Source organism: Felis catus, chromosome B4, assembly GCF_018350175.1.
Source record: "Felis catus isolate Fca126 chromosome B4, F.catus_Fca126_mat1.0, whole genome shotgun sequence".
Lineage (NCBI taxonomy): Eukaryota > Metazoa > Chordata > Mammalia > Carnivora > Felidae > Felis > Felis catus.
This window is the reverse complement of record NC_058374.1, coordinates 124,657,189-124,678,313: the sequence shown is the minus strand read 5'-3', so window position 1 is coordinate 124,678,313 and position 21,125 is coordinate 124,657,189. Positions and strand designations below refer to the sequence as shown.

General features: G+C 49.4%; 1 protein-coding gene and 1 long non-coding RNA gene across 12 annotated transcripts in view; one reads left to right on the top strand and one right to left on the bottom strand.

Moving 5' to 3' along the window:
* The window catches only part of LOC123386711, a 49,863-nt gene extending 30,558 nt beyond the window's left edge, over positions 1-19,305 (top strand). The window contains exons 3-4 of one of the 3 annotated variants that reach the window (XR_006601034.1): positions 11,264-11,336; positions 11,542-19,305. This is a non-coding gene — a long non-coding RNA (uncharacterized LOC123386711). Of the gene's footprint in view, positions 1-11,263 lie in introns of all 3 variants that reach the window. The other 2 variants (XR_006601035.1, XR_006601033.1) reach the window with 2 other exon arrangements.
* The window catches only part of CHST11 (carbohydrate sulfotransferase 11), a 267,881-nt gene that overhangs the window by 1,610 nt on the left and 245,146 nt on the right, over positions 1-21,125 (bottom strand). The window lies entirely within an intron of this gene.

Here is a 21,125-nt window from a genome sequence, read left to right as displayed (position 1 = left end):
ACCGAGGCTCAGAGAGGTGAAGTTACTAGAGTGAGATCACACGGCGGGGAAGCGACAGACCCCAGATTCAGACCCAGGTCTTCCTGGCAACCAAGGCCGCCCACTTTCCACTCTACCCGGAGGTCCAGTACTCCCATCTTCTTGATTGAAGCATGAAGGGTCTGGCATCTGATGGATCTACTTTATTTTTGTTAAGGTTATTTACCTTGCAAGGCGGTACCACATGTGTGTGTGTGGGGGGGGGGGGCAGGGGCAGAGAGAGAGAGGGAGAGAGAATCCCAAGCAGACCCTGCGGTGTCAGCACAGAGCCTGCCACGGGGCTGGAGCTCATGAACTGTGAGATCATGACCTGAGCTGAAATCAAGAGTTGGACGCTTAACTGACTGAGCCACCCAAGCGCCTCTTGTCTGATCTACTTTAAATGGGATCCAGTTTCTCTCCAAGCCTATCGTTGTGAACATCTGTTGCTTTGTGCTTCTTCTGGTACCAGGGTCTTGATTTTGCCCTGGGAACCCGCTTTCCTCCATTCCCTGTTCTTCTTCCTCTCAAGCAGCTGAGCTGTGAGAATGGTAGCCTGGGGCTTGGGGACAGGCAGGAGGGCCACTGTGCAGCAACAGCTAGACTGGGAATGAAGGGCTCAAAGGAAAGATGAGCAGGAAGACAGAGGGATGTATTCCCAGGGACGTCACCTGAATACCTAGGTCCACACACTCCTGAATCCAGATGCCCTAACTCCTGGGCTTTTGTTACATTAGTATGTTTGCTTTTGTGCATAAAGTTGTGTGACTCTGGATTATATCATTTGGAGCCCAAATATGTGGGTATTTGCATTTACTACCTTAGGGCTTTTCTCTCTGCCGTATTCATCCATTGATGTATCCATTCAAACATCTGTCCAGAACTCGCAGTGGACAGGGTACTCTACTCAGCATTGGGAGACAGAACCTTCTCCTCAAGTGCTCACAGCCAAGGAGGGGTCAGGCCTAGAGCTAGTGGCCTCAGTAGGGTCTAAAGGGAAGGTGTGTGCACCCCTCTAAATTCTAGGAACAGAAGTTTCTCCTTCAAGGCCACTCACTCCCAGTGTGAACCAAGAATAGGAATCCACCAAGAATAGGAAACAGAAGACCTCACTGCCCTCGTGTGCTGCCATCTTGGTCTCCAACACCCAGAGACAGGGGGACTTTGATGGAGTGCTGACACCTTATTGTTGTTGGCTGAATGCTGTGCCTCCATCTACCATCCTGAATGTGCAACGTGGCTCTGGCAATTAATTAATTATGGTTACAGCTATAGAGAAATTGGGGCACCAGAATTATGGAATAGCCAGTGTGGGGCTGCAGATAACAGGATGTCCTGGTTGCCTTCCTGGCCTGAGAACGCAGTCCCCATCCGTGTACTTGTCTTTGAGGACCTCCACAGTCCCGCATCAACCTACTTTTCCAGCCTTGTTCCTATTCCTCTCCCCTTCAGAACTAAAGGGAACTCCAAAGAAATCAATGATTCGCTCTTTTCTCTTTATTTTTTAATAAAATTTTTTAAAATCCCAGTATAAGTAACATACAGTGTTACAGTGATTCAGCAATTCTGTACATTACTCAGTGCTCAGCATGCTAAGTGTACTCTTTTTTTAAATTTTATTTTATTTTAAGAGAGAGAGTGCACATGTGCTTGTGTGAGTGGGGGAGGGGCAGGGAGCGAGGGAGAGCAACAATCCCAATCAGGCTCTTGTCAGCATGGAGCCTGACGCAGGGCTCGATCTCACGAATTGTGATACCATGACCTGAGCTAAAATCAAGAGTCGGGCGCTTAACCGACTGAGCCACCCAGGAGCCCCAATAAGGGTACCCTTAATTGCCTTCACCTATTTTACCCATGCCCCCACCTGTCACCCCTCTGGCAACCACTCGTTTTCTATATTTAAGGGTGTGTTTGCCTCTTTTTTTTATTTCTTAAATTCTACATATGAGTGAAATCCTATGGTATTTGTCTTATTCTGTTTTCGCTTAGCATAATACCCTCTAGATCCATCCATGTTGTTGCAGATGGTAAGATTTCATCCTTGAAATATTCTATTACTTCTTTATCCATTCATCTATCTATGGACACTTGAGCTGCTTCCGTATCTTGGCTGTTGTAAATAATGCTGCGGTAAACAGGGGGGTGGCACCTATCTTTTTGAGTTAGTGTTTTCACATTCTTTGGATAACTACCCAGTGGTGCAATTACTTGGTCCCATGGTAATTCTGTTTTAACTTTTTGAGTAACTTCCATACTGTTTTCCTCAGTGGCTGCACCGGTTTGTGTTCCTGCCCACAGCGCTCGAGGGTCCCTTGCTCCACATCCTCGCCAACACGTGTTGTTTCTTGTAATTTTAGCCGTTGACAGGTGTGAGGCGGTATCTCCTTGTGGTTTTGATTTGTGTTTCCCTGATGATGAGTGATGTGGAGCATCTTTTCAAGTGTCTGTTAGCCGCCTGTTTGTCGTCTTTGGAGAAACGTCTGTTTATGTCTCCTGTCCATTTTTTAAAATTTATTTACTTTTTAATTTATGTCCAAGTTAGCATATAGTGCAACAGTGATTTCAGGAGTAGATTCCTTAATGCCCCTTCCCCATTTAGCCCACCACCCCCCACAACCCTTCCCGTAACCCTCTGTTTGTTCTCCATATTTGAGTCTCTTCTGTTTTGTCCCCCTCCCTGTTTTTATATTATTTTTGCTTCCCTTCCCCTATGTTCATCTGTTTTGTCTCTTAAAGTCCTCATATGGCTGAAGTCATATGATATTTGTCTTTCTCTGATTGACTAATTTCACTTAGCATAATACCCTCTAGTTCCATCCACATAGTTGCAAATGGTAAGATTTCATTCTTTTTGGCTGCCGACTAATACTCCATTGTGTATATACATACACCACATCTTTATCCATTCATCCATTGATGGATATTTGGGCTCCTTCCATACTTTGGCCATTGTTGATAGTTGCTGCTATAAACATTGGGGTGCACATGTCCCTTCGAAACAGCACACCTGTATCCCTTGGATAAATACCTAGTAGTGCAATTGCTCAGTCGTAGGGTAGTTTTATTCTTAGTTTTTTGAGGAACCTCCATACTGTTTTCCAGAGTGGCTGCACCAGCTTGCATTCCCACCAACGATGCAAAAGAGATCTCTTTCTCCGCATCCTCGCCAACATCTGTTGTTGCCTGAGTTGTTAATGTTCGCCATTCTGACAGGTGTGAGGTGGTATCTCACTGTGGTTTTGATTTGTATTTCCCTGATGATGAGTGATGTTGAGCATTTTTTCATGTGTCGGCTGGCCATCTGGATGTCTTCTTTGCAGAAGTGTCTATTCATGTCTTTTGCCCATTTCTTCCCTGGATTATTTGTTTTTTGGGTGTAGAGTTTGATAACTTCTCTATAGATTTTGGATACTAACCCTTTATCTGATATGTAGAGTTCGCAAATATCTTCTCCCATTCTGTCGGTTGCCTTTTAGTTTTGCTGATTGTTTCCTTTACTGTGTGGAAGCTTTTTATTTTGATGAGGTCCCAATAGTTCATTCTTGCTTTTGTTTCCCTTGCCTCTGGTGACGTGTTGTGTCTCCTGTCCATTTTTAAGTGGATTATTTTTTTGGTGTCACATTGTAGAAATTCTTTATATATGTGTGTGTGTAAAGTATATTTAAATTAGTACATTTAAAGTAGGCTTCATGCTCAGTGTGAATCCCAACACGGGGCTTGAACTCACAACCCTGAGATCAAGACATGAGATGAGATCAAGAGTCGTATGCTTAACCTACTGAGCCATCCAGGTGCCCCCGAAATCCTTCATATGTTTTGGATATTAACCCCTTCTTGAATATGTCATTTGCAGTTATCCTCTCCCTTTTAGTGGGTTGTCTTTTAGTTTTGTTGATAGTTTCCTTTGCTGTGCAGAACGTTCCTATTTTGCTATAGTCCCAAAAGTTTATTTTTGCTTTTGTTTCTCTTGCCTCAGGAGACACAGCTAGAAAAAAGTTGCTCTGGCCGATGTCAGAGAAATTACTGCCCGTGCTCTCTTCGAGGATTTTTTTTATGGTTTCAGGTCTCATACTTAGATCTTTTATCCCTTTTGAGTTTATGTGTGTGTACATGTGGGAAAGTGGTCCAGTTTCATTCTTTCACATGTAGCTGTCCAGTTTTCCCAACACCGTTTGTGAAGAGTCTTTTTCCCATTGCATATTCTTGCCTCCTTTGTCATAGATTAATTGAGCATATAATCATGGGTTTTTTTCTGGGCTCTCCCACGGCTCTATTTTTGTGCTAGCTTTGACTACTACAGTTTTCTAGTATATCTTGAAGTCTGGGATTCTGATACCTCCAGTTTTGTTCTTTTTCAAGACTGCTTTGGCTCCTCAGGGTCGTCTGTGGTTCCATATGAACTTCAGGATTGTTTGTTCTAATTCTGTGAGGGACGCTGGTGGTATTCTGATAGGGATCGTATCGAATCTGTAGATTGCTTGGGGTAGTATGGACATTCTGACAATATTTGTTCTCCTGATATCTTTGTATCTCCTAATATTTATTAATATTCCAAAGCATGGACTATCTTTCCAATTGTTTGTGTCATTTTCAATTTCCTTCATCAATGTTTTATAGTTTTCAGAATACAGGTCTTTCACTTCTTTGGTAAGGTTTACTCTTTTTGGTGCAGTTGTAAATGAAATTATTTTCTCCAATTTCTCTTTCTTCCCCTTCATTATTAGTGCATAGAAATGCAATAGATTTCTGTATATATTCATTTTGCATCCTACAATTTTACTGAATTTATTTATCAGTTCCAGTAGTTTTTGGTGGAGTCTTAAGGGTTTTCTATGTGTAGTATCACGTCATCTGCAAATAGGGAAAGGTTTACTTTTACATATGGATGCCTTTTATTTCTTTCTCTTGTCTGATTGCTGTGCCTAGTACTTCTAGTACTATGTTGAATAAAAGTGGTGAGAGTGGACACCCTGTCTTGTTCCTGCTCTTAGGGGAAAAGCTCTTAGTTTTTCACCATTGACTATAATGTTAGCTGTGGGCTTGTCAAATTTGGCCTTTATTATATTGAGATATGTTCCCTCTAAGCCTACTTTGTTGAGGGTTTTTTTATCATGAATGGATGTTGTAGTACTTTGTCAAATGCTTTTTCTGTATCTATTGAAATGATCATATGGTTCTTATCCTTTCTCTTATTGATGTGATGTATCATGTTGATTGATTTGTGAATACCGAACCATGCTACCACCCTGGGAATCAATCACACTTGATTGTGGTGACGAATTTTTAAAAATGTACTGTTGGGTTTGTTTTGCTAGTATTTTGTCAAGGATTTTTGCATCTATGTTCATCAGAGAGATTGGCCTGTAGTTCTCCTTTTTTGTGGTGTCTTTATCTGGCTTTGGTTCAAAGAATCCCCTTCAACATTTCTTGCCAGGCTGGTTTAGTGGTGATGAATTCCTTTCACTTTTGGGAAACTCTTTATCTCTCCCTCTATTCTGAATGATAGCCTTTCAGGATATACTCTACTGGATAGAGTATTCTTGGCTGTAGGTTTTTTCTTCCAGCATGTTGAATATATCATGCCACTCCCTTCTGGCCTGCAAAGTTTCCGCTGAAAAAGATCAGCCCTATGGAGTTTTTCTTCTATGTACCTGTTTTCTTTTCTCTTGCTGCTTTTGACATTTCTCTCTGCAGTGCTACTTTTTGCTATCTTAATTACTATGTGTCTTGGTGTGGACCTCCTTGGGTTAATTTTGTTGGGGATTCTCTGTGCCTCCTGGATCTGGATGTCTGTTTCCTTCCGCAGATTAGGGAAGTTTTCGGCTGTTATTTCTTCAGAGAACTTTTCTGACCCTTTTTCTATCTTCTCCTTCTGGGATCCCTATAATGCGAATATTATTATGTTGGATTGTGTCGCTGAGTTCCTTCAACCTAGTCTCATTTTTTATTATTCTTTTTTCTTTCTCCTGTTTTGCTTTCCATAACTCTGACCTCCAGCTTGCCGACCCGTTCTCCTGCTTCCTCTAGTCTATTTATTCCCTCTAGTGCATTTTAATTTCATTTATTGTGTTCTTCATCTCTGATTGGTTCTTTTTTATGTTTTCTCTTCATTGAGGGTCTCACTGAGATCTTTTCTCAAGTCCAGTGAGTATCTTTATGACCATTCCTTGAAATTCTCTATCAGCCATATGGCTCATCTCCATTTTGTTTAGCTCTTTTTGCTGTGATTTTTGTCCTGTTCTTTCATTTGGGACATATTCCTCTGTCTCCTCATTTAGTCTCTCTGTGGCTGTTTCTATGTGTTAGAAGAGTCAGCTAGGTCTCCTGTCTTGCAAGTAGTGGCTGCATGAAGAAGAGGTCCCATGATGCCCTGCAGTGCCATGCTCCCTGTTCACCAGAACCTGGCACTTCCGGGGTGTCTCCTGTGTGTGTTGCATGTGCCCTACTGTTGCGTCTGAGCCGCTTTTGCCTCCAGTCTATTCACCTGCAATGGCTCTCTTTGTCTATCGTGGTCACGTTTTGGTCCCTATGTTGTTAGTCTGGTCAATAGGAATTTGTGAACTAAGACTTAGAAGGAAAATGTAAGGTTTCCTTTTTAAAAATTCTCAAATTGGGGCATCTGGGTGGCTCAGTCGATTAAGCGTCTGACTGTTGATTTTGGCTCAGGTCCCGATCTCACGGCTCGTAAGATCGAGCCCTGCGTTGGGCTCTGTGCTGACAGCACAGAGCCTGCTTGGGATTCTCTCTCCCTCTCTCTCTGCCCCTCCTCCACTCGCTCGTGTGCGCTCTCTCAAACAAACTTAAAAAAAAAAAAAACCACTGCCAGTCACATAGAAGATGCTCAAAAAATATTTGTTGTGAGTAAATGAATCAGTTAATACTCTCTTTAGGGAAACCTGATATGAAAGCAGGAAGGCCCCTCTGTAGCAAATGAAACTTCCCAAATGTTCATAGATGCCAGAACATTCTTTAATAAAGGCTGTACTAGGATGAATGGTGTCTCCCCCAAATTCATGTCCACCTGGAACTTTGGAAATAGGATTTTTGCAGATGTAATTAGTTGAGGTCATAATGAATTAGTGTGGGCTCTAATCCAATGATTGGTGTCTAATTAGGAGAGAAAACAGAGACTCAGAGACACACAGGGAGGCGGCCATGGGATAACAGAAGCAGAGGCTGGAGTGATGCATCTACAGGCTTACGCGGTGCCAAAGATTGCCAGCAACATCCAAGGAAGGGTCTATCCAGGAGCCCGAGGAAACAAATACAGGGGCCAAGCCAAGTCAATAACTTTGAGCACACTGATATACAGCATAAATGTATAAGAGAAGATAACATTATATAAGAGGATATTTTTACATGGAAAAATAAGAAAAGGGTTTGAGAGCAGTAGTAAGTAGAGAGAGGAGGAGATCTGAAATCGGAAGCTCTGGGCTTGATCTTGGTTGGCCAAGACCATTAACCTTCTGAGCCCCAGTTCTCTTAGCTGCAAAATGGGGATAGTACCATTTTGCAGGCGTGGGTTCAGCATTTAGAAAATACGAGCAAGTCTAGTACTGAATTTGGACAAAGTACGGTACACAGCAGGCAGTTCATATGCAGGCGTTCTTTCATGAAAGAAGAAAAAAGGAACCCCAAAGAGAGGGCCGGGACTCCCAAAGACAAATTTCACCAGCTCTATATTTTGTTGTAGGTAGCTCTAAGCTGTGGAAGTCAATTAATATTTTATTAACATGAAAGGTTCTGACTTGCATTTCCTGACTTCTTAGCAGAGGTATCCATCATAGAGGAGCATCTATGCCATTCACATATCAACAGCGACAACAAACTGTCCAAAAGGAAACAGAAAGATTAGGAAGGTGAAACGACCCATCAGTTTAGCCCATTCAAATCGCTATAGGCTGTTTTGAAGGCAGTACGTTACTAAGTGAGCAGAGAAACAGGGGGATCTCCCCCGATTTTGTTTTCTAGCTCTTTTCCATTGGACACAATTTTCTGGCCATCTGAATCTCCGGGGAGGGAACACATCAGTTAGTATTGCATTCGGGACCACAAAGCCATGAAATGGAAACGATACCACGGTTTCCTTTTATGTCCAGTTGCAGAGACAAAATTAACTCAATGGGACTCTGAAATGTGGTATTTGAGGTTTCTTTCTCTTTCCATTTCCTTCTTCTCCATGGCAGTTGAGGTGGCAAATGATGCACCTGCTGGAATGAGGTATGCCCAGTCCCCCTCAGGAGGGTGAAGGTCAAGAGAAAGGGCAGGTTCTCAAACGTGACACATATCTAGTCCCCGTCAGAGGAAGAAATTCAACTGGGTCTCTACTGTTCCATTTTTTTTTTTTTTTTTTACAAAATAATTGGTCTTTTTATTTTAAAATAACTTTAGACTGGTGTCGATTTAACTTATTAAAAATACAATGTTACTAAAATGTGCACAGATAAAAAGCTAGGTATACGACTGAGACCAAAACAAATGTAAACATTCAAGTGAACATGAATGTGACAGATGATGTTGTTTTGCTGGAACTAAAGCCCTGCTTGAACCTGGAAACTGCTCGCTCACTGCTCCAAGGCAGGTTCTTTGCAACACAGCGTTCGTCCTCTGTGTCCTGCAGGAGGTTTGCCCACCGTTTCCTCCTTTCCAGGTACTGTGAAACCCGCCACCCTGTGACATCACTTGACCATCACTTGGTACAAACTCATCATTTACGTATTTTTTGTCTTTGCTCATGTCTAATTAGCCCAAGACAACAAAAATAGAGCTACACGATGCCATCAAGGCCGTCAAGGAACACATGCACCTGAGTCTACAGGGCAGGACTGGGTTATCAGGGGTGGCCCTAATAATCCAGAAATGCTTCAACTCTTTCAAAAGGGCATCACCAAAATGACAAAACGCAACTAAGGCAATTGTCAGGCCGAACTCCAGATCCCTGGGGGTTGTATTGTGGACCCCTTGAGCCTTGGTTTAAGAAGCCTGGATTAAGGAGGGGAGCCCTGGCCAGGTCACAAGGAAGAGAGGAATTCTTCACCATTATGGCCAAGATGAGGCAGGAGAGATTTCTGATGGCAGCCTGGCCAGTTCCAGATATCTCTATGTTTGTTAAAAGGACCAAGAGTACGTAGAGATCACAATCGGGCAAATGGCGACTTCTAACCTCAAAAAATGTAAATCTTCTACACCTGTTCCCAAGCAGGGCTCACAGGAGCTGTTGTAAGGGTGATAACTCTTTAGCAACTAACAGGTTCCTGGGTATCAGAGAAGTCTCCAAGGGGCCTACAGCTATGGGACATCAGGAGGACAAGGGACTGAAGAGGAACTCACTGATGAAAAACAGTTTGGTCCTTTGTCACTGTAAGAGAACATCCGTCTTTTCCAACCATGTTTCTCAGTTGATCTGGTAACTGTGAGATCAATTTCTTTCCTCTCTCATACTCTTTCTCTCCCTACTTCTTTTTTTTTCTTTCTTTCTCAAAGGTATTTGAAAAGAACATAACAAAGGACAACACTAAAAAGGAAAAAAAAAAATATGCTAACCATGAAAGCTGTGATTAAGAATCTGACTTAGTTGCGGGCTTCCTAGTAGCAGGGACAAAAGGGAAATGGAATTAAATCTCCTTGCCTTAGTTCTCGGAGGGAGTCCAATTGGTTGGGGTGGAAAACGTACAAGATTTGGAAGGACTCAGATTTTGGTCGAGGAGGGAGATTCTTGGATTCAGTTTGCTCTTGTATTCAGATGGCTGTCTTCTTCCATTGACAAAAAATTAACGTTGCCACTCACGACCGCCTCATGTCGCTTCAGAATTTACAGGGCACTTTCACACACATCATCCCATTTATTTATTTATTTATTTATTTATTTTTCAACGTTTATTTTTGGGACAGAGAGAGACAGAGCATGAACGGGGGAGGGGCAGAGAGAGAGGGAGACACAGAATCAGAAACAGGCTCCAGGCTCCGAGCCATCAGCCCAGAGCCCGACGCGGGGCTCGAACCCACGGACCGCGAGATCGTGACCTGGCTGAAGTCGGACGCTTAACCGACTGCGCCACCCAGGCGCCCCACACATCATCCCATTTAAAGAACAGGGACTTCTCAGGGAGCCTGGGTGGCGCAGTCGGTTAAGCGTCCGACTTCAGCCAGGTCACGATCTCATGGTCCGTGAGTTCGAGCCCCGCGTCGGGCTCTGGGCTGATGGCTCGGAGCCTGGAGCCTGTTTCCGATTCTGTGTCTCCCTCTCTCTCTGTCCCAAAAAAAATAAATAAACGTTGAAAAAAAAATTAAAAAAAAAAAAAAAGAACAGGGACTTCTCTAGAACCCGGTAGAAGACGTTTGTATTTTAGCAGCTGTACTTCCACACCACGTGTCCGCTTTCTCTGGGTCGGTTACCACTGGGTATTAACAATACCTCACGTTAGTGGTTCTCAACCTTGAGCACCGTGGCAATCCCATGGGGGGCTTGTTAAAACAGTTTGCTGGACCGCACCCCAAGTTCAGTAGATCGGGGATAGGGCCTGAGAGTTTGCATTTCTAGCAAGGTCCCAGGCGTGTTAGTTCGTTAGGGGTTGCTGTAACAAAATACCTGAGACTGGGTGGCTTACGCAGCAGAAATTAATGTTCTCGGGCAAACAGGGTTCGGGCAAACGGCCTCATTTTAATTTGATCACCTCTTTAAAGACCCTAACTCCAAACACAGTGACATGCTGGATTACTGGGGATTAGGACTTCAACATACGAATTTGGGGGCGGAGGCGGGGGGACGGGCACAATTCAGCCCACAACGCTGGCGATGCTGATGCTGTTGGTCCAGGGACCACACTTTGAGAACCACAGGGTTGTATGCTGAGGAAATCACCGATTTGCAGCTATTCTCAATTACAGAACACAGAACCCAGGTTCATCGTCTGTTGCCAAGAGGCTCCTAGACCCACCTCTGCTCTCAGCCTGGACTCCCTTCAGCTCCCTTTGATCTCCCAAAAGTATAAATTAGGTCAGAGGAGGGCTGGTTCTAGGAAACCATGAACATGGCTACAGGCTCTGGGCTGTGTCCTGCGTCCTCATTTAGACGTCTATTTTTAATTTGGACATTTAAACAAGGCATCTATAATTAGTTTAAGTACCAAATTTAGGGACTGTTTGAAAAAGTCTTTAAAACTTCACTACGTTTCATCTTAAAAGGAAAAAAAGCTGGTTTCCTGTAAGTTAAAACATCTTCCGTGGTGTTTACAATTTCTTTCAGACATAAGAACCCAACCGGAAGGAGCAGCTGTCCAGTGGGGAAGATGCAGAGAAATGGAAACCCGGAGAAAAAGGTAAACTTGGAGGCACGAGTGGGTGGAGCCTGGCGCAGTATGCCATTAACGACTGTTGGCATGCACCCGGGATCAGTCTCTCCACTTGAAAATTCGAATACGACTCCCCTTCCAGCGCCTCAGCTGCACCTGCTATCATCCCGCTGATTTGAGAATTGGGGAGGAGAGAGAAACCCGGAGTCTATCACATTTCTTTCTGGCATAGAAATTCCCAAACGCTCACGAGAAGGGCTAGTCTTGAGGCATCACTGAAGGAACCACCTCCACAGCAAAGCAAGAGGCCCGCGTTCATTATCCTTGCTGCCAACTGCTGGACCTATGTACCAGCCGCTTAGTCCTCACGCTCTAGGAGACAGGTATGCTCGTACTCCCAACTTACGGATGAGACAACTGAGGCACAGGGAGAATAAGTAGCTTGCTCGTGATCATGGTGCTCTGAGACCCTGCACTGAGTGGCCTCTCAAGGGCTGCACACCCGCCTGGGAGTTACCATTACCATCTCCAGCCAGGGCAGTCACTGGAGCCGAGGGTCTCAACCCTGGCAGATCACTGGGATCAGAGAGAGGGTCTAAATACCACTCAATCCTGGGGCCCACCCCCGTGATCTGATGTGATTGCTCTGAGTGTGGCCCAGCTCCCGGGGGATTCCGTTCTAAGGCTTTCCACGTGGGGAGTCATTGCCCTGGAGGCTCCAACGCCACCAGCTATAAATTAAAGCACATACAGAACCCAAGCAATGCCTGAGTATGGTCCTAGGCAAAATTCCTTTTCCGGGTGCTCAGATTTAAGATGAAGGGGCTTTCTGATCATTCAGCAGGGCCAGGGGTCAAAGGTCTAGAAGGCCACAGTTCTCAGATGTGTTTGGATGCATCCTTAGGGGACTACCAGGAATTATATAACGCTTAAACACTTTTATGTTTAGGAAAGAAAGGAGAAAAACACTGAACCTCTGAAGAAACAATCTGGTCTGAATCTGTTGCAAAGCTTACAGGGCTTAGCATTGCCAGGAAATGGGTTGCTTAGGATTGGAACTTGTCGCTAAGGAAGCAAGGACTGATTAAAAGGACTGAATGTCTGCAGGAGCTTCTCCTACCTTTCCAAAGCAAAAGGTGCACAGATGGGGAGCATTTTGAGCTCTGGCAGATGAGGTAGGGGTGCAGGAGATGTTGGGTGCCTGAGGGCCGGGTGCTGGGCTCTGGATGCAGCCCCAAGCCAGGCGCAGCTGACGGCGCCACAGGGGCTAAGAGTTCCGATGGGCATTTTAATCTCAGGAGCTTTGTGGGCCGAAACAAGCCAGCAGAGGTTTCGGGCTAACAGATCACTTCTCTCGTATGCGGGGTTTAAATTTGTGACCTGGATTCAGGTTGCAAACTCAAAAAGGCCCTTCCGGGGCCAGGCAGAAGTCCTGGGCTGCTGACAGTAAGAGATGCCACTTGAATCCTGCTCCTGTCGCCATGAGGGAATGGGAACCTGGTCTTTCAAGATGTTTCAGTTTCTCAAGAGAAGCCAGAAAGCCAGATTTTATGTGAAATCTTGGCATTCTTAAATGTTAGCTACAATTAAAAAAATTTTTTTTTTTTTTTAATACGTGGGCCAAACCATACTTGTTTGGGCTGGGTTTGCCCAAGGGCCACCAGCTGGCGCCCTCACCAAGGCGTTTGAGGATACTAAGGCAAGTGAGGAGGTGCCCTCCTTAGAGCAGGCTGTTCTAAGCAGCACCCCCTTGCCCCCGCTCAGTTAACAGAAGCAACTAGGGGTGGGGAACCCCCAGGTGGGACTGGCCAGACCGCAGGAGTCCCAGGGAGCAATTGGGAAAGTTCTCAATCAGCAGCAGTTATTAAGAGAAGCCGCTGGAACGCCAGCTCTCACACCCCCTTTCCTGGTGAGTGCTCACCTCCTTCTGATGCTCTTGTCACAGCTTCTGCCGTGTGGCTCTCCCTCCCGGAATGTAAGCTCGCGGGAGGGCCGGGCGCTCTCACTGCTTTGCTGACTCCTGTCTCCCCAACCACCCGGGGCTACGTAGCGGCCCCTCAAAGCTTTGTCGAATGAATGAGTGAACAGTGAGTGCAGGCACGAATGAACGACTTGGGGATGGCAGGGACTTTAAAGGCCACAGAATGGCTGATGCGGCTGCATGGGCTTCCTGGCGCCTGAGCCTGAAGCACCACCCCGTCCTCCCACAGAGGTTTCTGGCACAGACTCTGCAGCTGCAGAGCCGGGTGGAAACAGGCTCGGGGTGGCTGCAACAGCCTTTGATGGGGAGAGAGGGAGACTGGCACTTTCCACCCATCTGGTGAGGCCAGGAAACAGGAGGAGGGGAATCACGCGAGAGGGTGCCGAGCCAAGGGCTGCCCTGGGGAGGCCTGGTGTGGGGTGCGTGCTGCCAGGGCTCCCTTTCAGCCCGGCCAGGTGCGGCTGGAGGGGCTGCATTTCCATTTCAGATCAGCTGTTTGGGCTTCCGGAGGCCTGGGCAGGGTGCGGGAGGGGCGCAGGAATACGGATGGGGCTGGTGCCAAGCTGGACCGGCTTCCCGTGGATGGTAGCCAGGAACAGGGACAATGGTGAAGGGATGTGGCCCCCACGCTGCTCGGGGCGGGGGGGGGGGGTGCTGGATTTCCCGGGATATCAGAAGTCAGAGGGCAGGTGTAACGTGCACCTGCTGACTGAGGTTTTGGGGCCCTCGGAAGTCACAGCTGGCAGGAGGGCACAGGGAGGAAGTTTCCACCGCACAGATTCAAATGGCTCCGACTGCCTCTCAGCCAAGGTGCTGACAGTACCTCTCCAGAGGGCAGTGATCTCCCGAGGCAGGGGGCTGTGACCCCTCAATGTCTCTTTCTGGTCTCTCCCTCCTTGGACCACGTGGCTTCAGTGGTTTGCTTCCTGATGCTCCTAGACTCACCAGAATGTTCAACTACACACATTTTGCCCAAGTCACTTGACCCCCTCAAGGGTCTCGGCTTCCCCACCTGTAAAATGGGGACCATCACGTCTACTTCTCAGAGGTGTCCTAAGGGATTCAGTGAGAGCCCACGAGGAAAGCACTTGGCATGGCGCCACGCACGTTAGGAGGCATTCGGTAAACAGTGATTCGCTTTCCTGTTATAAATGTAACACAGGGCTGCTTCGTACGCAGCCGGCAGGACAGCAAGCCTAGCACTCTGTCTAAAAGCAGCTCTCAATCTTTGGTGTGTGGAAGGGTCACGGTGGGTGTTGGGCAAAGCGTGGATGCCTGGCACACGCTGACTCAGAAGGTATGGCTGTCCTGGGTACCTGCTCTTGGCTGCTGTCCCGTGGCAACTGGACGAGCCAATTCCAGGGACGGCGGTCCTGTGTTCCATTCTGAGAACTGTCGGCCGAGCACTGCTTTTAAACGAGCGGGTTCTAGAGCTGACATCACACACATTCGTCACCCGTGCCAAGCACCCGGCTCACCACCGTTCAGTCTCGCTGATGTAGGGGACCGACAGGGGCCAACGGAGGCAGCTCGGACTGTCAGCCATGAAGCAAACTGGAGGTCTCAAGAGTCATTTCCTAGCTATGGAGAGAGGGCCTACTAATACGTATTAACAGACTCTAGCCTATCCGTGGAATTTCAGAGTAAGTGACCTGTGGATGGAGAGATGCCCCAAAAGGTCAATTTAGTTCATCATCAAGTAGCATATGTTTCAACAACATCCCATTTCCTCCTTGTTCAAAAGGTTTGCAGAAGCCACTCTGTCGGGCCTTCTTTTCTGCATGTGGTATCTTTCCTGGGGAGGGGGCGCTGGGTTTTCACAAGGTGGCGAGGTCGAGCCGGCTCTGCAGAGGGGCCCCCAAAGCCCTCCTCTCGGCTCTGCCGGGGTACCTCCTCCCTTCCACGGTGACCAACAAACCTGGGGCCCCGGAGGAGCGGTTTCCACCGCCTTTCACCCAGCCCCCCCGTGTCTCAAGTGCGCCATTCTGATCACAGGTATAGGGCCCTGCACGATGCGAGTTTAACTAATTTCCCTCCTCTGAGGCGGCTCCGACAGGCCTCGGCTAACTCTGCTTCCCAAGTGCCAGGCACTCGGTGCCCAACCTTGCAGGGCTTAGAGACAGTTAGTTTCGTGCCAGCACCTTAAGGCCGTTCCGGCCCTAAGATTCTTTTTTTTGTCTCTGTCGCTCCACCGCCTCTCCCTCATTTAGGGATGGCCCATCTGGGATGATGGGCGTGTAGCAGGAAGGCCACTCCGGAGGGCTACAGGGTATCTGAACTCGCCAGCCGAAGCACCTGGGCTGTGGGGCTTAGCCATACACGCCAGCAGGGACCTTGACCCGGGCCCACGGGTGAATAAGGCGCCAAGTGAACGACGTCGGCGGTGTAAATGCACTTCTGTCTGGAGGGCTGGGGACTGATTTCACGCCCCTGGGGTCCTTGCAACCCAGAGGTGCAGAGCTGGAAAACACCTTTGTGAACAACCGACACCACATTGCGACCTCCCGACGGCAACCCTGAGGCCCAGAGATGGGAACCCCTCCCCCAGGAAGTGGCACAGCTCAGACTAGAACTCGAGTCCCCTGCTTTTGGGACGGCGCGAGGGGCGGGCCAGCCCCAGGGCCCCTCCGTGAGGTGTGGAAAACATCCCTGCTACCTTCCACCAACCTGAGGGGTAAATCACTCCATGTGGAGTCATGATGGGTGGAAGTTCTGAAGCCAAACAGGAGCCAGTGACCTCGTATTATCCCAAACAGGAAACACGCCAGAGGCTCCCCACCGGGCTGGCTCGATTTGGGAAACCGTTAAGGAAAAGTGAACGCAAGAAATGGGTGAAGTCTTGACCGTTACAACGCACACACACAAAAAACCCTCAGTGACCCTGTTTGGGTCAGTGCAAGGAAATGAATGAATCAATTTCAGGACAGGGCTCCTACAGAACAATCAGTGCCTCCCTGATCCCATTGCATGAATACGGAACAAAGATCGAGAGCATTGGTTTCGTACCCTGCGTAGAAAGTCTGGGATTCTGCTGAGCCAACCCTACACAAGGTTTGGAGGTCAGACTCTGGAGATAGGCAGACACATCTGGATACGAATCCTGGCAATGCCCCCGTCTACCCACATGACCTAGGGGCAGTCATTTCCATCCTCCCGGCCTCAGTTTCCTCATCTGTAAAGTGGGGCTTATGACAGCACTGACCTTCTAAGGTTATAGGTGATGGTGACACCAGCTTCCTGAATACAGAATGCCCTGGAGATGCACAGGTGACTGTCCCAGAGACCTTACTTGTCTTCTGACGTAAGAAAAGACGAGGAAATCCCCTCCACTCACCTTCCCTGATCTATAAAGCTCAGGCCCGCGTGGGCCCACACTGCCGGCCCGGGCTTCTGAGCAGTGTGGGAAAGGGCCCTGACGCCCAGACCTCTGGCAGGCAGGCACATGGTGGGACCCCCCCCCCCAGGAGGAACGCCTCAATCCACCAGCTGGCACCGGTTAAACCACCAGGCTCCGGGCTAAGGTGCTGGAGGGCACCGACTGCGAAGCAAGATAAGCTTTGTCTCCAGGGGAGAACCTCACATTCTAACAGGGGATACAGATGAGGAAAGGAATAAAATAAAGTGCCGTGTGGCAGGTGACAAATGTTGCCCCAGGGATCAGGAGGATGCTGGCGTCAGACTCTCAGATGTAGCACCTCCTAGCCTGGAGGCCTGGGGCTCACTCAGCCCTCCCAGGCCTCTCTTTCCCCAGCTGTGGAATGGGCAGAGCAACAGCCCCTGCCTCAGCGGTGGGAGAAGAGATCAGAGGAGGAGCTGTGTCTGGCCTCGGCACATAAACGCTCGGGAACATGGCACGAAGCGGGGTGGTGATAATGAAGTGGGATGAGTAGCACAGGCAGTGCCCCTTCCCTGTCAGATGACCTCCCGGAGAAAAGCACATCCCTGGGAAGCTGGAGAGAGAAGAAGTTGTGAGCTGGGCGAGAAGAAGGTCTAGCAGGCAGCGGACGGGGCGGGCGAAGAGGAAGCACAGAGACTCAGGGAGAGAGAGGCCAGGCCACCTCCGGGCCCTGCAAGCCGGACGCCCAGTCCGGCCTGACCGTTGTCCCTGTAGGACTGCGGGCCCCAAGTGACAGGGACAGGTCGACCCACTGAAGCCGGAGGAGCCTAGGGCACCCGCGGGGGGCTGTAGCACACCCCCACCCCCGGCCTTCCAGAAAGGAAGCTCCGCAGACATAATCGCACCGCCGGAGCAAGGGGGAGCCACTGGGAATCTTTTTTTAAACGCTAAGTGGCATTCATTCTCTGAGCCAAAGCAATGACCCGATTCGGAAGAGCAAGTGGGGTCAGGGTCTGAGGGGGCCTGACTTTCAGGATTGCATCTACTTCCCGTGGCGCTGACGCCCCTGCAGCTCCAGGGCACAGAGGTGCCTGGTGACAGCTGGGGACCCGGCTCTCTCGCAGGAGGGAGGTGCGGCCTTCCCCTCCCACGGCTCCCCTTTCGCTTCCCCTGCTCAGCCCGTTTTCCAGGCCGGGGCCCTGAGCACACAAGCACCTGGCGGGGGAGCTCCCTCCTCTATTTCTCTTTTCTTGTGAAAAACATAGAAACCAGAGTCACTCAGGGGAGGCACGGATACCCCCACTCTTGTCTTTTCTGGACTGCCCTGAGGAAAGCGCTGGGCCTAGAGTCAGCGTGAGGTCTGGAGTGAAACAGAAGGATCCGGAAGGCTACAAATTCACCTGCGGGCTCGGGGGAGAAGAAAGAAAACCAGATGTTGCATTCGTGGAGGGCAGCCCTGAGTGAGTACCCATCATGCCGCAGGGGAGATGCCGGGTCCAGAGGGCGGATCAGACGTGGCGGCAGGACGGGGACAGGACCCGAGAGGCCCGGGCTGGGAGAAGAGGGCTCCGTGTGGCGGTGGCCTCCTGCCTCTTTACTGCCACTAGGAACTCCCCATCCTTAAATGAAGTCACGGAAAATCAGAGCCAGACTGACAGCAGGAGGCCTGCTGGTCAAATATGGAGTCACAGTGATGATGATGGCCGCTCACCGTGGACCCAGACCTGCTTCACCTAATCGTTGCTCGTTCCCCTAACGGTGAGGTGCACCCTCATGCCTTTGTTTTACAGATAAGGAAACTGAGGCTTAGAAAGTTAAGCAACTTTCCAATGGTCATCAGTCCACTTTTGCCCTTTGACCCAGCAGAGCTGTCCCATCGTTCACTCCGTCGAGAGCCACTGAGACGTGGAAGTGGAAGCCCAGCTTTCCGGTCTGGGAGTTCCTCAGAGTGTATCCCGCGTGGGCTTCCTCAAAGCACTCTCCACGGTGAGCCGGACGTTGTGTGACTGGAGCATGGCGGGCTGGCTGGGAATCTGGACGTCGCCCGGGCGCCACACGGGGAGTGCTGGCCGGGCCTCAGCAATGGGACGGGGTTGCCTGCCATGTGCCAGGCATCCTGCTAAGCACCTGGCAGCCACCCTCTCGGTAACCTGAAGTGCTACCCACTTTCCAGATGAGTAAACTGAGGTTCACACGACTTAAACACATCTCTCCAGGCCTACACCTTGTGGGGCACGGATTTGACCCTGGAGGTGCAGTTCTGGAGCATGGCTCTTCAGCCCAAGCCAGTGACCCCCACGCTGACTGCCTTCGTGACCTCAGCCATTCCCACTGGGAACAGCCTGGAGCACACAGGCTGATCCCAAGGCCCAGATCTCCCTCGAAGGGGCAGGCATGGCTTCCAGGTGCACGGAAGCCGCCCCGGCGACGAGTACTGAGCTGAACTCTTAGGAAGGAAGCTCCAATTAAATTCTCTTCCCCAGTCGCTAAAAAAGTAGATCTTCAAAGTTCTCTCCACAAGGGAGAAAACGTGTAACTATGTGTGCTGACAATGTCACACTAGACCAATTGTGGGGTCAATTCCCAGCATATACCAGTGTCGGGTCAAGTCATGTACCTGAAACTAATGTTACGTCAATTATATCTCAACTGAAAGAATAATAAGTTCCCTTCCTGAAGTTGTTAAGGAGTTTTTAAAAATCCCGTAACTACCTGGGCAGGCAGTGTATCCCATAAAGATCATCTGTAGACGGTGTTAAGGGAAATGAAGATTTCCTCTCAACGATGCCACGAGTTTCAATACTCTAAGCCACAGGGTATGGTTTTGTCTTCTGGTCCCTGAAGCCTGGTTTCGTTTCTATCAAGATCTGTGATGAGGGCACCTCACAGCAGAGGGACGCATTTCTCCTTGGCTTTCATAAATCGGATTTTCGCGGTGGTTTCCACTGCCTTCTAGCACATCTACAGCTCTGTTTAGGGGCCTTGAGGGGGGGCCCAAAGGATCCGAGTCTCCCCTGGGCACCTGGGGGGAGCTCAGAATTAAACCAGCATTTGCAAGGGCTGCTCTGTGAAGCCCCCCCGGGCCAGCTCGGCAAAGTGAGGCCTTCGCCAGCAGGAACACCTCACGCAGGCTCGCAGCCGCCCACACGGGCTTCCCAAGATGCCCTGGATGGGAGGCCCAGCCCCTGCCCATCCTGCCTCTCTCTAGGCTCTGCTACAGCTCAGTCAGCCCGAGTGCTCTTCGACAGGCCAGAATCCAAAAGGGCGGGGCATCTGCTCAGAGTTTTATAGGCACTTCTAACCAGAAACATCTGGAAATACAGGGGACCAAGTTGGATGCCTCAGGGCAAAGCTCCAGCTCTGCCAGGCTGGGCATTCGTTCGCTGTATGAGCTGGAGTCACTGGCCTCTTTCCCAGCGGCCTCCTCTGCGAAATGGCCCTCCCTTCTTCCCTCCCCTCCTCCTTCTCTTCCTTCCACTGAACATGGCACACTCGTTTCATTCTCGAGGTCGTTGAACCTCCTGTCCCTTCCTTGGTCATCACCCTGTCATGTCCCATAGGAATGTCAAGCTCAAAATATCTGAAAATAAGTTGTCACCCATCCTGTCCCATGCCCCCACCTCTGGGAACAGCACTCCCCAGCCTGGCTTCTGGCCTCGACTGCTGCTGGGGGCTCCAGGCCCGGTCTCCTGCAGGGCACAGTCCCTGTAAACGTGGACTCCACTGTTCCTACGCTCTAAGCCCCCGACGAGTCTCCACTGCCTTCCAAGGGGATTTCGGGACTCCTGAACCTGAACTCAGGACCTGTGTGCCCAGCCCCGGTGGCTACGCTGGGCCACCGGGGTTTCCTCAGAAGTGCTGTGTTTTCCTGCACCTGAGGGACCCGTGCAGGCCTGAGTCTTCTGCCCCAAAGCCTCACTCCTCACAGCCGCTCTACCCACGGACTCCTGTGGGCTTTCGGTAATCTCTGTACCCAACGTGGGGCTCGAACTCACGCCCCCGAGATCAAGAGTTGTGTGATGCTCTTCTGACCGAGCCAGCCAGGCGTCCCTTCTGTGGGCCTTCGGACCTGCCTTTACACCTCCCTTCTTCCAAAGCGATGTCTCTGATGACCCGCCTTCAGGCTCGAATCAGTTAAGTACCCCCTTCCCCTGCTGCTCCCCGGTCCTGGGCTTCCCTCTCTCATGGCACAAAGTATTACATAGACCTGGTATGACTGTTGACAGCACAGCCAGGAGAACCACCACCACCAGGAGAACTGGTACTTTTTGAGTGCCGTGTGCCAAGCACTGTTCTAAGTTCTGGAGTCCCGTGGGGCAAAGGATGGAAGGAACGAGGCCCTCACCCCTGACCCTGGCCGAGTGAGAAATAAGGAATTAGAGCCTTGCCATCGATCCTGTTTTCTACCCACATCGGTGCTTGGATTCCATTACTGCCCCTAGTTTGCTGCAGGACCTCGGACAGGTCGCCCTCTCGGCCTCAATTTCTGCATCTGTGA